Here is a 16,646-nt window from a genome sequence, read left to right as displayed (position 1 = left end):
TAAAATCGGGAATGGCCAAGAGGCCAGAATAGGATAAGCCGATAGATCCTGGAAGGTTCACAGAATCACAGAAAAATCCAGCACAGAAGATGCCCTCCAGCCCATCGGCTCTGCACCTAACCTGCCTATCTAATCCCATTTGCCAGAACTTAGCCCATAGCTTTGAATGTTATGACGTGTCAAGTACTCATCCAGGTACTTAAAAAAAAAATTCCAAGTAAGGGGCAATTTAGCATGGCCAATCCACCTACCCTGCACATCTTTGAGTTGTGGGAGTGAGACCCACACAGACATGGGGAGAATGTGCAAACTCCACACAGACAGTGACCCGGGGCCGGGATCGAACCTGGGTCAGCACCGTGAGGCCGCAGTGCTAACCATTGTGCCACCATGCCGCCCTTTCCAAGTACTTTTTAAAGGATGTGAGGCAACATGCGTCTACCGCCCTCCCAGGCAGTGCGTTCCAGACCTTCACCGCCCTCTGGTTAAAAAAGGTTTTCCTCAAATCCCCCCCCCCGAAACCTCCTGTCCCTGAAGGTTGTGGGGAGGAAGGATATTACAGAGAAAGGCAAGGTGTTTCATATGGACTTGAAAAACAAGGATGAGAATTTTGAAATGGAGGCTTTAATTTACTGGGAGCCAAAGTAGGTCAGGAAGCATAGGGGTGATTGGCGCAAGTAAGGACAAGGCAGAAGAGCTTTGGATGACCTCAAAAGTACGGAGGATAGTGGGTGGCAGACCAGGAGTGCCCTAGAATAGTCTGGAAGTAACAAAGGAGCGAGGGTGGCATAGTGCTATTATCACTAGACTAGTAATCCAGAAACCCAGGTTAATTCTCTGGTGGCATGGGTTTGAATCCCATCATGGTAACTTGAAGAATTTAAATTCAATAAATAAATCTGGGATTTAAGTCTCAGTAATGATGAACATGAAATCATCATCGATTGTCGTAAAAATCCATCTGGTTCACTAATGCACATTAGAGGAGGAAATCCGCCATCAATGCTCAGTCTGACCTACATTTGACTCCAGGTTCACGGCACTGTGGTTGAATCTTAACTGCTTCTGCAAAATGGCTGCGCAAGGCACTCAGTTCAAGGGCAATTAGGGATGGGCGTTGACGCTGGCCTTGCCAGCAATGTCCGCATCCCATGAAAGGATAAAGGAAAAATGAGGGGCGGCATTCTCTGGAAGGATTCTTTCTTCCCGCCGCTTGTCAATATGATTTCCCGTTGAGGCCACCCCCACTCCATGCCGCAGGGGTGCGCTGCTAGCGGGAAAAGAGAATCCCGACGGCCAGAGAATTTCGGCTGATGAGTATTTCAGCAGTGGCTGAACTAAGGAAGGGCCAGACTCAGGAGATATTACAGTGGTGGAAATAGGCAGCCTTTTCACAAAATAAATACAATGGGGCACGTATAGATACTTGGATATATGTCAAAGGTATCAAGAATTTTTGGGTGGGATTGGAGCATAGCTTGAAATATTAGAATATTTCAGACATCAATGATATTTATTAGAACATGAAAATGTTCCATTGGATATGTAAGCAAACTCTGAGTCAAAGAGCTGTGCTTTGAAGTGCAGCTGACACAAGCTCGTACAATAATGTGCACTGAACCAAACTTCCCTGAAGGAACAGGAAGGAATTTAATGAAATCAGCAGGAAGTTTGTATGAAATAGCTGTGGATGGGTCAAGACCCTCAGGAGAGGACATTTCTTACAGGAAACGTATTATGAGTGACTCACTACATTGGGTATGATTGGCATTGCCTGTCGGCAAGATGACCCGGCCACATTTCCCCCATTCTCAAAAGCCTGTGAGGGCCGTGGGTGTTATTTGAGAATGACAAATATCATTAATTTGGAGGTAATAAAAATGAGTCTCTCAGCAAGAAACCTTTCTTGATCTTAATTTTAAAATAGTTTTCCTTGCTGCCTTATAAAGGCCAGGCGATTATTGGAAAAGCATTAATAGGACCAAGAAAGAAGTCTGAGAAACATTGTGAGAATAACTTGCTCATTATGAAGGTTTACTTAGCAGACAGCTTGGAAATAACTGAATAGGCTTTACTTTGTCTTGTCCACAGCCATTCAATTCTGACACAAGCCTATTGATCCTGACACAAACCTTGCGGCTCAGGCCCAAATCTACTCATTCTCAACCAAAACAATCAATTAAAAAAAAAAAACTTGATATTGATCCACGTTACCTGCCAAGTGAGTCTAGCCTGACCCATGGTCGGGGAAGAATGCGGCGGGAGATGAATAATTGGTTTCCTGCCAGCATAACATGGTGGTGGGGCCTTTTGCTCCTGCACGTCATGGCGGGTCACCTTGCCTGACAGTGGCTGGCCCGAAACCGATTTCCATGGGACGCAAATGAAGGCCCGACTGGAATCACACTGCCACGCCCGATTGTCCGCAATGCCAACAGGAAATCACACTGGTCCAGAACAATATGACTTGTAAAAGACTTCATTTACCTTAAGAAGGCCTGGGGCAGCTTGAGGAGGTGAGGATATTTAATTGGGGGGTGGGGGTGGCAAAGGACAGGGAGGAGTGAAATGAAGCTGTGGGATGATGTGAATGCCAAGAGGGGGCGGGGGAGTTGGGGTTGCTCGGGGAAAGAGAAAGATTTAGTGGGGCTTTTGAAATGGATGAGGTGGTGCGGAGTGGGATGATGGGAAGGGTCATGTTGGGTTGCGGGCGGAAGAGGGCCTGTGCAAAGGTGTGGAGGTGCATGGAGCTTGTTACTGAGAGGAAAGGGGTTCATAGAATTTACAGCGCAGAAGGAGGTCATTCGGCCCATCGAGTCTGCACCGGCTCTTGAAAAGAGCACCCTACCCAAGGTCAACACCGCCACCCCATCCCCATAACCCAGTAACCCCACTAAGGGCAATTTTGGACACTAAGGGCAATTTACCATGGCCAATCCACCTAACCTGCACTTCTTTGGACTGTGGGAGGAAACCGAAGCACCCGGAGGAAACCCACGCACACACGGGGAGGATGTGCAGACTCCGCACAGACAGTGACCCAAGCCGGGAATCGAACCTGGGATCCTGGAGCTGTGAAGCAATTGTGCTATCCACAAGGCTACCGTGCTGCCCCGGGTTCACAGGGAAGGTTCAGTGGCGTCAATGGAGGAATCCTGTTGGGCAAACTGAGGCTACCGGTGGTAGGAGGAGATGGTGAGCATCAAAGAGGACAGTGTGTTCCGGGGTGTGGAAGGTTCAGGGTGCGATGATGTCTGGTGTGGGGGCAGAGGGTTCTTGGTAGGGATTACGGAAAGTGACTTGGTTTTGTGGGGGGAAGGGGGAGTTCAGAAGGATGAGGGGGTGGGATGTCTATCGTTCTGGGGTGGGACCTTTGGGAGCGAAGGGGAACTCTACATTTACCTGGAAAGTGATGGGGGAGGATTGAAGAGTGACAGTGGGGGATCAAAAGGCATTCCTGCGGGGTCAGTGGTTATGGGCAGCAGGTGTGGGAGGCAGAGGCGTTGGGGGAACAGGTGTTAGACTGCACCTCAAGTATTACTACTGCCATTGCTAGTTGCAACTATGCAGAGCCTCATGGGAAATCTCGAGATGCTGCATGGAACTTGGGTTGTCAAGGGTGGGCGGAGATGCAGGCCATCGCAACTGGACAACTGAAGAAGAACCCCAGCATGTAGTACTTACAATACCGGGACCTTGAATCAGATGGCAGTGTGAAGGGCAAAGGCTCAGCTTGCATGGAAGAGTGCTTGCATATGGTTTGCCTCTCTGCACGTGCCTGATTCCAGGGGACCTGGGGTTTCCCAAGGAAGATGAGGGGGCCGGGGACGCAAAGGTTTAAGAACAATCGCAAAAACACCGCATGAGACATGATTAAAATGCAAGTGCATTTATTTACAAAGTTCAATATGTGTGACAATCATACTACACCCGTGCAGCCACTTGCAAATTCAGAACTTCTTAACTTTTCTTTCCCTTACATTTCTAGGTGCTCCCCGATATCCACAGCGGGGTGGGGGGGCAGCCTACTGACCCGCTGGCCATGTTGCCTTGGATGACCTTGGCGGTTGTCCTCTTGGGACCCGAGGGCTGGATGGCCCTGACTTACTTCAGCTGTCCTGCTGTGGGGCAGCTGCTCCCCCTGTGGTGACAGAGAACAAGGTTGAAGGGGTTATGGCAAAGGCGATTTGGATGGGCCAGAGACCTTCAAAGAGTCCTGAATGGAGCCCCCAGGGGTGTCCAACTGTCGGTAATCTTCCCTTTGGGTGCCCAAGGGCTCCTGCCTGACTCATTGAGGGGAAGGGGTACCTGGAGGGAGGTCCCGCTCCGATCTCGTGTAGCCACTGCTGAAGCTCACTCATGGATACCGTAATGGAGTGCAAGTCTGCACGTATCTGCAGCAAAAGCTATTGTATCAGGTTCTCCAATCGAACGTGTCGTAATATACACCAGTATATCATGGTGCAGACACACACACACTGATGGACACACAGCAAGACCAATCAACACACACACCACCGCAGCCAATCACCAGTTAGAGCACACTCACTACAAAGACAGGGGGCATCAGAGTTCCCGCTCATTCGGGATGCAGCCTCCAAGAAGGACATAGCTTACAGCTTACAGTACAGATCCTCACCATGTGCTGAGTGCATAGACTGGTTTGGACAGGCATAGGTCTTTAATTTAATCTAACATCGTGTTAACCCACAGTGAAAGTATGTTCAACAGTTTCTGACTTAATAAAAAATAGTGTTGCACTATTTTAAGTGTTGGTGGCCTGTATGTGTTCCACGTATCCAGAGCACCCAACACATCAGAACAGACTCCTCCACCTCACGTGCCGCCCGGTTGAGGGCCTCCAATATCTCTATCTGATTTTCCCCTGTTTCTTGTGTCTCTCTAGCATCTCTTTGAAGGCCGAATCCAGAAGCTCATCATCGGGTGCGAACTTCACTGAGACCTCTTCCCCAGCACTCCTCCACGCTCGGCTGGCCCTGCCTCCTCCTACTGCGGATGTGAGACCCTTCCTACACTTGAACTAATATCCATTGAAGTGTGTGTCTCTGGGCTGGTGGAGGATGCAGGTATCAACTGTGATGCTCTCTACAGGTGCACAGTTCTCATCAGCAACATCCTCGCTCCTCTCCGGACTAGTGTTCGAGATGGTTAGGACTTTCTGGGTTTCGGGCCTTGCCTTTCCTGGTGGCACCATTAGGTGAGAGAGAGAGGAGGGAGTGGTTGACTGCATGAGCTTCCTTCAACATAGTGGAACACTTGACCCTTAGGTGCTTAGTCATGTATGAATTCTTACTGGATGGAGGCTGACCTCTCGATCTCTGATGGATCTGTCCGGCTCCATCTGGCTCCAGCTGAGCTGTCTGCTCCTTGAGGTCAGTGAGGTCTGGTCTTTGAAGTGTGGCCAGAACGCCTGTCTTCTCCTTCTTTTTTATTATGATGTGGAGATGCCGGCATTGGACTGGGGTGAGCACAGTAAGAAGTCTTACAACACCAGGTTAAAGTCCAACAGGTTTGTTTCGAATCACTAGCTTTCGGAGCGCTGCTCCTTCCTCAGGTGAATGAAGAGGTGGGTTCCAGAACCATATATATATAGACAAAGTCAAAGATGCAAGACGATACTTTGAATGCGAGTCTTTGCAGGTAATTAAGTCTTCACAGGTCCAGACAGAGCAACTGGAAAGAGGGATAATCGCAGGTTAAAGAGGTGTGAATTGTCTCAAGCTTAATTACCTGCAAAGACTCACAATCAAAGTATCGTCTTGCATCTTTGACTTTGTCTACATCAATGTTTCTGGAACCCATCTCTTCATTCACCTGAGGAAGGAGCTGTGCTCCGAAAGCTAGTGATTCGAAACAAACCTGTTGGACTTTAACCTGGTGTTGTAAGACTTCTTACTGTGCTCTTTTATTATGGCTTAACCTCTTCTGCACAAAGAGAAAAGATGGTGTTGAGAACAATTGGGTTTCAGATACCTTTCTCATGCTTCCATTCTTAAAAATAACCACTGGATTGTGTACCATGTCATTGGCGCACTGCAGGTTGTCCACAGGGTTCTGGGCAGCACTTTCCAGAATGTTGTGCCCTTGCAGATATAAGTATAATGCCCAGAGAGGCATGTTATTAGCAGTGCTGGCTGGTGCCCTAAACACCTGAACCCCTTCCCCTCCCACCTCCGAGACAGCATGTGAGCTCTGTGTGTGTTAGGGTGAGGGACCCACAGCGGCATCTCTACCTGCAGAGCAGATAGACTGCAGTGAGCCGATGAGGAATGACCTTATCACTTTGCAACTGAAGCCCGTGTCCCAGTACCATTCTTTGAGGTGCGTGTGAGCAATTGAGCGTTCACTTACCATGGTGGTACGGATGAGGCCACTCATCCTTTTCCAGCATTGGAGGGCAGCCCTCGGTTGGAGACCCTGGGCACTGACAGCCCCAGAGACGTCCTCTCATGCAGGGCTCGTGTTCCTGCTTGTCCTCCTTCTCCCATCTACTGGAAAGAGGACATCCCTCCTGACCTCCACTTGGCCGAGGGGGACACCTGGGGACGTATTGCTGAACTCCACATCCTCTTCTGGCCATCTCAATCGGCGTGGTGGGTAGGTTGCTGTCTGGCACCTTTCAAATATGGTGCCCGGATGGCAAGGACCATGTTATCCCTTCCAACACACTCTAAAAATTGACAGGGACTGAAAAGTAATGAGGCTGGGGTCACGCGATACAGCATACATTCCCAGCCCCCTTACCTGGGAAACACTCCCCGCACCCATTCCGCCCAATGTATTGAACAGTGTGGTTTGGGTGACCACAGTTGCAAGCTGGACTGCCCTTCAAATTCCAATTGTGGAGCAGGTGGGATGTGCCTGCGGTTATGGAGACTGCGGCTCCTGTTGAGTGTATGTCACTGTTTTCGAGGGAGGTTGAACCCTGAAACCTCTGCTGCCGGGTAACTCGCTGGGTCTCTGTCAGTGATACTGGAGTCCATCCAGAGGTTGTGCCATTTGTTCTTTTTGTCAAAACCAACATCGCTCAAAGCATTCACAGAGCTTCAGAAAGGTTTGTGGAATGTGTTGCAGGTTGGGTTCTGAAGATCCTCAAGGATTGGCAGTTTTGGGTTGACTTTAATGCGATCAAAATAAGTCAGCATTTTTGCCTTTCAGCACATGTCAGGATGTGGAATATTGGACAGTAGATGGAGCCCCTGGGTTTGTCAGCAACCTTGTTCTGGTGGCAGCCTTACTGGAACTGCAGCAAATAGGTCATTAAAACATTGAAATACATTATTTGCCAGCCTATAAGGCATATCAGGATTCTGAAAGGATATATTTAGGAAACGTTTGGGTTAAACCATGAGGCAGACCTTTCCTAGAAAACAAGTGCATCTTATGGTCCAGTAAATATGGTAATCTCGGTTTACTTGCTCCAAAACTATTGTAAAGATTTAACATCTATAATTTGTCATATAATCCATGAACATAAATTACTTTTCAGACCCATTACACCCAATTAACACCAGTGTCATTAATCTAATCATTGGAGGCACATTTATTTGTAAGATTCCTTGCTCAACATTGACAAAGATGCTTCACGATTAAGACAGGTCTTGCGTGCACAAGCATCTGAACTAATTCTGGTTTCTAATTATTAAAAACCAAGATGTTACTTCTGAATTATGAATGCAATCTATCGGTCTTGTTGCGCCTGACGCGGGACGCGACAAGGCCGGTAAATCTCGCGAGGTTTAGGTCAAGGTGTCGCGATCTGGATCCCGCCCACTGAGACGTATTCAAGTCAGTAGTTAGTCTCACTTGAATATGTCTATGCCGGATCTACCGGGATCGAACGGAACCCTGAGCGGGCGCCATTTAGCACTGGTTTCCAACAACGTGGACCAGGCCTATTGGGAGCCCCATGGTGGTCGGGCGCTCGGCAGGGTAGTACCCTGGCACCCCCGATGCCTCCTGGGCACTGCCACCGGGTGTCACCCTGGCAATGCCAAGGTTCCCAGGTGGCATCTTGCCCATGCTGGGGATCGGGACGGGTGGGGGGAGGGTACCCTGCCCTTATGAGGTGGGCTGCGGGGGGGGGAGGCTGGTGCTCGATGACCCCCAGACTGGTGAGTTGAGGCATTTGGGGGTGGGGATCGAAGGCCGCTCTGGTGAATGTAGAGATCGGGGTGCCATTTAGAAATGGACTCTGTTTAATCGCACCTATATTTCTGGTGCATTACCTTGTTGATCTTATTCAATACATTGAAATCATATATTTCTTTTGTAGAATACAGAATGCAGCACTATTGGCTATGAATTATTGAATATTATCTGTAGACACTGATTTGCATTACTGGATATATATGTGTGCTATTTACCTACCATATAATCATTCAAATTAGGAGCAGGAGTAGGACATTTGGCCCCTCGCGCCTGCTGCATCACTTGATAAGATCATGGTTGATCTGATGGTGGCCTCTGCTTTCCTGTCCAGCTCCCTTTATAACTCCCTTGTGAACCAAGAATCGACCTAATCCAGCATTAAAGATATTCAATGACCTCTGCTCTCTGGGGGAAGAGAACTTCACAGCCCAACAACCCCTCTGAGAGAAAAACATTTCTCCTAATTTTCATCTTAAATGGAAGATTTCTACCATGTCCTCTAGTTCTAGTATTTCCCATAAGTGGGACCATCCTTTCAGCATCCGGCCTGTCAAGTTCCCTCAGGATCTTATTCGATTCAATTGGTTCATCTTTCATTCTTCTAAACTCCAACATTCACAGGCCCAACCTGACCAGCCTTTCCTCATAAAACAACCCCTTCATCCATGTATTTCTGTGGTGTGCACTCGATATTTAGTTTTTGTCATAACCCCTATGAGGACCTCGGGGGAACCTTTGTCGATTTCCCCGTGGGACTCGTGGAATATGAGCTTCCCAGGTAGGGGGCGGAGGCCACCCAGCTGGAGATCGTTAGACCTACATATGAAGCCGGCCCATGCAGGGCTCGAAGCTGTTGGTTGTCCCAACAGGGACTGAACTGGGAGAGAGTTCCTGTCGTGGGCAGAGTATTGTACATAGTTCAATAAAACCCTTGTCCCACTACCACTGGCTTCCTCAAGTTACGAAAGTAATGAATGTAAAGTTGTGAGTTAGCAAACCTGTGTTGCAGTACAAGATGAAATAGAACACTAAACCATGTAACTTTCAACCCCTTCAATTAGGAGTGCAATGCGTGCATTCTGCAGTATATTTTCTATTCTATGCCTACTTAATCTTCCTAAATTCACAGCACCAGCTCTGATGCAAAAGAACAAGAAAGGTATCTGGAAAATTAAACCTGCTATGCACATTGGGTGACTTGTTGACAAACTGCAGCCTTCTCAGAACATGCCTGGAAGTGTAAGGCGTAACGTTACACCTCTCTTCCATTTTAATGAAAATCCTGTCTGGGTCTAAAAGTTAAAGATCATTATTCCTAAACATATCACCAAGATAGTGGTACAGCGAGAACTGTTCTTTCAACTACTAAGCTCAAAGCTCAATCCGGGATTAATGTTGCAGTATTTTGCGTCATTATGTTGGCAGAGTTTCTTGGCGTCCTGCTAAAGACTTGCCACTGGTTTCTTCCTATTGTTTATTAGTAAGCTGCTGTTATTTTTATGAGCTTTGCCTTTATTATTTGTGCATGGACCTTTGATAAGGTGAAATGTCCTTGAGAACAAGTAAATTCAGCAGTGACAGAGGTGAGGGATGTTGGCTTCTCTCATTACGCGATCAACATTTCAGAACTCATCGACCTTCCGATTGTTTACGTACAGGAAGTGCTTAACTAATGGCACATCAGAATTTCTGGGTCATTACGAGGTGATAGTTCAGAATTGAACAGCTAACATCAATCTCCATTACTTTCTAATAACATAGTATTCGTTATAAATTGCTGGTGACCTATAGCTTTCCAATTTCTGATTTCCCTCCCACTATTATCCAATCATTTCTACTGCACGCTATGTATTACACACAATTTTGTGAGTGCAACTGTGCAGCTACATCTATATAGTGCCACTTCATTACACAAAATATTGGCATTTTAGTGTTTTATTCATTACCTCATAATTTTGCTACTTTATGCCAAATATTAATAGATTATTTGTATGGAAGGAACTTTGAAGTTGCATTCTTGCAAGGTAGGAACTAAAATTACTTTTGCTCTAGATTCAGTTACAATCAGCGATGAGAAAATGTAATGTTAGCTCCTATCCTTAATGGTTACTAACTCTCCCACTTTCCACATACATAGCACTTTCCCTTAACATAGCACTATTCCAAATGACTGCTCAGCTAATGAGAATTTAAAAGAAATTCCTCCTCAGGCAGCACGGTAGCACAAGTGGATAGCACTGTGGCTTCAAAGCGCCAGAGTCCCAGGTTCGATTCCCCGCTGGGTCACTGTCTGTGCGGAGTCTGCACGTTCTCCCCGTGTCTGCGTGGGTTTCCTCCAGTTGCTCCGGTTTCCTCCCACAGTCCAAAGACGTGCAGGTTAGGTGGATTGGCCATGCTAAATTGCCCTTAGTCTCCAAAAAGGTTAGGAGTGGTTATTGGGCTATGGGGATAGGGTGGAAGTGAGGGCTTAAGTGGGCCGGTGCAGACACGATGGGCCGAATGGCCTCCTTCTGTACTGTATGTTCTATGTTCTCTGTTCAACAGCGTAAGAGCATCACAAGATCGGGTTTTATTGTCCATCTCTAGTTGTGAAGGTAGTGCTAGGCCTTTGTTTTGGAATTTATGCTATAAGTTAAGAGCACATTGGTGTGGGATATAGGGGCCACAGGTGGCTGGACAACTGGCTCGTGATACACAGCAAGGCCAACAGCGCGGGTTCAATCCCCATACCAGCAGAGGTTATTCATGAAAGTACTGCTTTCTCAACCTTGCCCCTTGCCTGAGGTGTGGTGATCCTCAGGTTAAATCACCACCAGTCAGCTCTTCCTCTCAACGGGGAAAGCAACCTATGGTTATCTGGGACTATGATGACTTTACTTCCCTTTAATTACACGTAGGCCAGACCAGGTAAGGTTTTCTTTTCCAAACGGTACTAGTGAACCAGTTGAGTTTTTACAACAAGTTTATAGTTTCATGTCCACTTTTACTGATACCAAATTTTTACTCTAGGTCTTGTTTAAACTAAGCTCAAACGGAAATAACTGGAATTGAATTGATGTTTTATATATTATCAGTCAAGGCCTCTGAACCAATGGAGCAGTAACATAGCCAAGTGCGCTTGTTGCACACATTGAAATTGGCGGGTACAATGTTGTGGGCATCACTGAGACCTGGCTGCAAGGGGATCAGAGCTGGGATCTTAATATCCAAGGATGTGCCTATCGAAAGGACAGGCAGATGGGCAGAGGGGGCGGGGTTTCTTGTTAGTAAGAAATCAAATTAAATTGATAGCAAGAAGTGATATAGAATCAGAAGGTATAGAATCTTTGTGGGTAGAGTTGAGGAATCGCAAAGGACAAAAGACCCTGATGGGAGATATGTACAGGCCCCCTAGCAGTAGTTACGATTTGGGGCAGAAAATAAATCAGAAGATAAAAAAGGCAAATAACAAAGTCAATATTACAATAATCATGGGGCACTTCAATATGCAGGTGGACTGGGAAAATCAGGTTGGTAGCAGATCCGAAGAAATGGAATTTGTGGAATTTTTTTTGGAGCAGCTTGTGGGAGAGCCCATTAGGGAACAGGCAATTCTGCATTTGGTGATGTGTAATGAGGCAGACTGGATTAGGGAACTTAAGGTGGAGGAACACTTCAGGGGCAGTGACCACAATATAATAGAATATAACCTGCAGATTGAGAGGGAGAAGCTGGAATGAGATGTGATGGTTCTACAATTGAGTAAAGGCAACTACGAAGACATGAGGGAGGAGATGGCCAGAGTTGATTGGAAGGGGAGCCTAGCCTGGAAGACAGTTAGACCATAAGACATAGGAGCGGAAGTAAGGCCATTTGGCCCATCGAGTCCACTCCACCATTTAATCATGGCTGATTTCAACTCCATTTACCCGCTCTCTCTCCATAGCCCTTAATTCCTCGAGAAATCAAGAATTTATCAACTTCTGTCTTAAAGACACTCAACGTCCCGGCCTCCACCGCCCTCTGTGGCAATGAATTCCACAGACCCACCACTCTCTGGCTGAAGAAATTTCTCCTCATCTCTGTTCTAAAGTGACTCCCTTTTATTCTAAGGCTGTGCCCCCGGGTCCTAGTCTCCCCTGCTAATGGAAACAACTTCCCTACGTCCACCCTATCTAAGCCATTCATTATCTTGTAAGTTTCTATTAGATCTCCCCTCAACCCCTTGAACAGCAATGGCAGGAGTTTTGGGGAGTTATTTGGGAGGCACAACAGAAATTCATCCCAAGGATGAATTCAAGCATACAAGGTGTTGGGAATTAGTGGGAAGCAGAGGATTGGGAAACCTTTAAAAGCAAGCAAAGGACAACTTAAAAAACAAAAGGGGGAGAAGATGAAATATGAGTGTAAGCTAGCAAGTAATATAAAAGAAGATTGCACACGTTTTTTTCTCTATATAAAAGGTAAGAGAGGCAATAATCGGCACTGGACCACTGGAAATGAGGCTGGAGAATTAGTAATAGCAAACAAAGAAATGGCAAAGGAAGTGAATAGGTACTTTGAATCAGCCTTCACGGTGGAAGACACCAGTGGAAATCAGAGCTTCAAGAGAATCAGGGGGCAGAGGTGAATGTAGTGGCCATCGCTAAGGAGAAGGTACTGGGGAAACTGAAAGATCTGAAGATGGATAAATCACCTGGATCGGATGGACTGCATGCCAGGGTTCTGAAGGAGATAGCTGAGGAGACTGTGGGGGAATTGGTTGGTGATCTTTCAGGAATCACTGGCGGCATGGAGGGTCTCAGAGGACTGGTAAATGGCTAATGTAATACGCCTGTTTAAGGTGGGAGAGAGGCAGAAGACAGGAAAGTATAGGCCGGTTAGCCTGACTTTGGTTGTTGGTAAGATTTTAGAGACTTTTATCAAGGATGAGATTGTGCAGCACTTGGAAATGCATGGTAAAATAGGACTGAGTCAGCATGCCTTTGTCAAGGTGAGGTCATGCCTGACAAATCTGTTAGAATTCTTTGAGGAGGTGACAAGGAAGTTAGACAACGGAGAACCAGAAGGCCTTTAACAAGGCGCTGTGCAGGAGGTTGCTAAATATGATAAGAGGCCATGGTGTTAGTGGCAAAGTACTGGCATGGATACAGAATTTGCTGACCGGCAAATAGCAGAGAGTAGGAATAAAGGGGTCTTTTTCAGGATGGCAGCCGGTGTCTGCTGGTGTTCCGCAGAGGTCAGTGTTGGGACCACTACTCTCTATTATATATATATATATATATTAATGATCTGCAAGAAAGAATTGAGGGCATTGTTGCTAAGTTTACAGATGATACAAAGATAAGTAGAGGGACAGGTTGTGTTGAGGAAGCAGAGAGGCTGCAAAAGGACTTGGACAGGCTAGGAGAGTGGGCAAAGGAGTGGCAGATGAAATGCAATGTGGAAAAGTGTGAGGTTATGCACTTTGGTAGGAACAATAGAGGAATAGACTATTTTCTAAATGGGAAAAGGCTTCGGAAATCAGAAGCACAAAGGGACTTAGGAATCCCAGTTCATGATTCCCATTAGGTTAACAGGCAGGTTCAGACTTCCGGTTGCGGCGGGGATGAGCTAGCCGCACGTTTCGGCGGCTCCAGCTCCGACGGATCTTCGGGCTCTTTTAAGAGCCCCAACGAGGACTTTGCCGGCCGAAAAACCCGGTGTGAGGTGCGTGGGAAGGGAGTCCCCCCCGAACGACGGAGGGAAAAGCCGGCAGCGGCAGCTGCAGCCCGAAGAATCTTCAATCACAAGGTCAGAGGGAGTGGAGAACAAAATGGTGGCGGAGAAATCGCAGGCGACATGGGGGCCTGAGCAGGATGAAGTAGTGAGACGGTGCGTGGATCTGCTGAAGAAGGAGGTAATGACCCCGATGTTACAGGCAATTGAGGGGCTTAAGGAGACTTTAAAGACCCAGGAGACTGAGCTTTGTGTGGTGGAGCAGAAGGTGTCAGGTATTGAGGACGAGGTCCTGGGCCTGGCGGTTAAGACTCAGACGCACGAGGCACTTCATAAAAAGTGTGCTGACAGGATTGAGGCCCTTGAAAATGGAGCGCGAAGGAAGAACCTTAGGATACTAGGTCTCCCGGAGGGTGTGGAAGGAGTGGACTGTGGAGAGTACGCAAGTAAGATGCTGAGCTCACTGATGGGTGCTGAGGCCCCTGCGGGCCCCATGGAGGTGGAGTGGGCAAATCAGATCCCGGCGAGAAGACCAAAAGCGGGAGAACCACCGAGGGCGATAATCGTGCGATTTTACCGCCTTAAGGACAGAGAAGAGGTCCTGAGATGGGCTAAAAAGGTGCGGAGTAGCAGATGGGAGAATGCTGTGGTAAGGATATACCAGGATTGGAGTGCGGAGGTGGCGAGAAGGAGGGCGAGCTTCAACCGAGCCAAAGAGGTTTTGCACAAAAGGAAGGTGAAGTTTGGGATGCTGCAGCCGGCAAGACTATGGGTCACGTATCAGGAGAGACACTATTATTTCGAGACGGCGGAGGAAGCATGGTCCTTCATCAATGAAGAGAAACTGGACCGGAACTGAGGGACTGATGCTGCAGGGAACTGTTATTGTTGTTATTGTTATTGTTTTTGTTAATGTGATGGAGAAAGTTAATCGAGAAGTAAACAGGGAAGGGGGGGGACACTGGGGAAATGCGGGCGCCGGTGAGGGGGGAAAGGCGGGACATAGTCGGAGAATGGGGAAGGAGAGGGGGAGGGGAAAGGGAGCTGCGCCATAAGAGGCGGGTTAGGTAAAGGGATGTTCCCGTGCCAGAAAGAATAAGGCGGGAAAACAGGCGCAAGGCGGATGGGAGTTCCCTCACACTGGGGGGGTCGAGGAGCGAGCAGGAGTAGCCGGGGTCAGTTGAGGTCAGCTGACTTACGGAAGTGATATGGGGGGAGCAATCAAGCTAGATAGGGATCTAGGGATCTAGCGGGGGGGGGGGGGGGGGAGGAGGGGGGGAAGGGGACAACTGGGTTGCTGCTGCGGAAATCCAAAAGGAAATGGCTAAAGAGTGGTCGGGGGCGGAGTGCGACGCTGGGGGAGCGAGCGGGAGCAGACGTGGTTATGCTCCAAGAGACGCACCTAAAGGTGGCGGACCAAGTTAGGCTAAGGAAAGGATGGGTGGGACAGGTGTTCCACTCAGGACTGGACGCAAAGAACAGAGGGGTGGCCATTTTGGTGGGGAAACGGGTAGCATTTGAAGCAAAGAACATCGTAGCAGATAGTGGAGGTAGATATGTAATGGTGAGTGGTAGGCTGGAGGGAATGGAGGTCGTGTTGGTTAATGTGTATGCCCCAAATTGGGACGATGCGGGGTTCATGAGACGGATGCTGGGGCGTATTCCGGACCTGGAGGCAGGAAGTTTGATTTTAGGAGGGGACTTCAATACGGTGCTGGACCCGGGACTAGATAGATCCAGCTCAAGGACCGGAAGAAGGCCGGCAGCGGCCAAGGTACTTAAGGGGTTTATGGACCAAATGGGGGGAGTAGATCCATGGCGATTTCTTAGACCCAGGGCTAGGGAGTATTCCTTCTTCTCCCACGTCCATAAAGTGTACTCCCGGATAGATTTTTTTGTTTTAGGAAGGTCGTTGATCTCTAGGGTGGAAGAAGCTGAATACTCAGCCATAGCGGTTTCGGACATGCCCCACATTGGGTGGACCTGGAAGTAGGAGAGGACAGGGAGCAGAGAACACTCTGGCGATTAGAGGTGGGACTGATGGCGGATGAGGGAGTGTGTGCAAGAGTGAGGGGGTGTATTGAGAGATACCTGGAGGTCAATGACGACGGTGAGGTCCCTGTGGGAGTGGTCTGGGAAGCACTAAAAGCGGTGGTCAGAGGAGAGCTGATTTCTATTGGGGCCCACAAAAGGAAAACAGAGGCCAAGGAAAGGGATAGATTACTGGGGGAGATTTTAAGGGTGGACAGGGAATTTGCAGAGACCCCGGAGGAGGAGCTGTACAGGGAGAGGAGACGACTCCAGACCGAGTTTGACCTTCTGACCACCAGAAAGACGGAGGTACTGTGGAGGAAGGCACAGGGGAGGAGGTATGAATATGGGGAAAAGGCTAGTCGCCTGTTGGCGCACCAACTGCGAAAGAGGGCAGCAGCGAGGGAGATAGGAGGAATTAGGGATGAAAGGGGAGACACTGTGCGAAGGGCAGGAAAGATAAATGAGGTGTTTAAGACCTTTTATGAGGAACTGTATAGGTCTCAGCCCCCAGAGGGAGAGGAGGGGATGCGGCAGTTCCTGGACCAATTGAGGTTCCCGAAAGTGGAGGAGCAGGCGGTGGCAGGCCTGGGGGCGCCGATTGAGGTGGACGAGGTTATTAAGGGACTGGGAAGCATGCAAGCAGGGAAATCCCCGGGGCCGGACGGGTTCCCGGTGGAATTCTACAGAAAATATGTGGACTTGTTGGCCCCGTTGTTGGCGAGGACGTTCAATGAGGCCAGGGA

At 48.2% G+C, this 16,646-nt stretch overlaps 1 protein-coding gene across 2 annotated transcripts in view; it reads right to left on the bottom strand.

The window, feature by feature from the left end:
• The window catches only part of dusp3a (dual specificity phosphatase 3a), a 64,104-nt gene that overhangs the window by 9,525 nt on the left and 37,933 nt on the right, over window positions 1-16,646 (bottom strand). The window lies entirely within an intron of this gene.

This window comes from Scyliorhinus torazame, chromosome 21 (assembly GCF_047496885.1).
Source record: "Scyliorhinus torazame isolate Kashiwa2021f chromosome 21, sScyTor2.1, whole genome shotgun sequence".
Classification (NCBI taxonomy): domain Eukaryota; kingdom Metazoa; phylum Chordata; class Chondrichthyes; order Carcharhiniformes; family Scyliorhinidae; genus Scyliorhinus; species Scyliorhinus torazame.
This window is presented reverse-complemented; position numbering and strand designations above follow the sequence as displayed.